A 1,113-nucleotide genomic window follows, 5' to 3' on the forward strand; every position below is an offset into this window, starting at 1 on the left:
GAGCAACAATTATTAGAAATGGTGATAGGAGCTTCAGCTCCCGCTGGCGCTTCTGCTTCAGCTATCGCAATTTCCTACTTAGCAATATAACTATTATATAACATGCATGTTATATAACAGTTATATAACAGTTATATTGCTGAGTAGGAAATTGTAACTAACATGTACATTACATGTAACATTTAGCGTTTTTCACTGGGAGGAACTGAGTGCGCACCGAAATTGCACGAGTGCGCACCGGCACTGCACGATGTTTCTGAAAGTGCGAGTTTCTTGTACTCTCAGCTAAACACTCTACGCCGATCGAGTATCAAAAAAGTGATAACTCGACGAATCGTTGCAGGACAAATCGTTGCATGTGATTGTATAGACAGGAAATTTCTTTCCATTTCTTCGTCTATTTTTTACATAGTTCTACCACAGTAGTGCAAATATGGAAAAATTTGAAGTGAATTTTAAAGTTAATAACAAATTATTGACATTAAAACTGCAATCAAGCGAAATAAAGCTTTACAATAAATTAATGAGTAAGTATGAATTTTGAGGTTATTTGTAGAGTGTTGACAAAGATGTTTTTATTTGGAATTTTATTGCAGGAAAACTGAAATGAGATAAAAACGTTGAAAAGGTTAATAAATGTTATTTAGTATATGTATTTTGGTTTTCTTAAAATAAAATTCCATACATCTCGATCAAACTCTTTTTCAACGGAAATGATACCGACTATATTCGTTGCTTAAGTAATAACTTTTTAACGAAAAAATATATACTTTCATGCTTGAGAAACATATTTCAATTATTTAAAAATATACTTGAACAATGAAAAAACAATAATAGTAAATATGTCTACTCTGATTATTGTTAGACGATGATATTTACAGTAAATAGTATATAGAACTCCTGCTAAAAAATAAATTGTTTAAATTTGACGGTGATGAAAATCAAGAAATTCAGGAACTATTTCGGATAATTGAAAAGAAGTAAGTAAAAATGAAGTCAACTGTATGTCGACTTTAGATATCAATGTTTCGATATTAATTAAAAATAATTTTATAAAATCTTAACTTTTTTTCTTGCTGAAATAATCGAAGTCTTATGTAATTCAAATGGAAT

At 29.8% G+C, this 1,113-nt stretch overlaps 1 pseudogene; it reads left to right on the forward strand.

Annotated features, from left to right (window-relative positions):
• The first annotated feature begins 298 nt into the window (after positions 1-298).
• Positions 299-1,113, forward strand: part of LOC116853655 — a 3,201-nt pseudogene continuing 2,386 nt past the window's right edge.

This window comes from Odontomachus brunneus, unplaced genomic scaffold, assembly GCF_010583005.1.
Source record: "Odontomachus brunneus isolate Ranch 3 - 2012 unplaced genomic scaffold, Obru_v1 Obru_scaffold_412, whole genome shotgun sequence".
NCBI lineage: Eukaryota > Metazoa > Arthropoda > Insecta > Hymenoptera > Formicidae > Odontomachus > Odontomachus brunneus.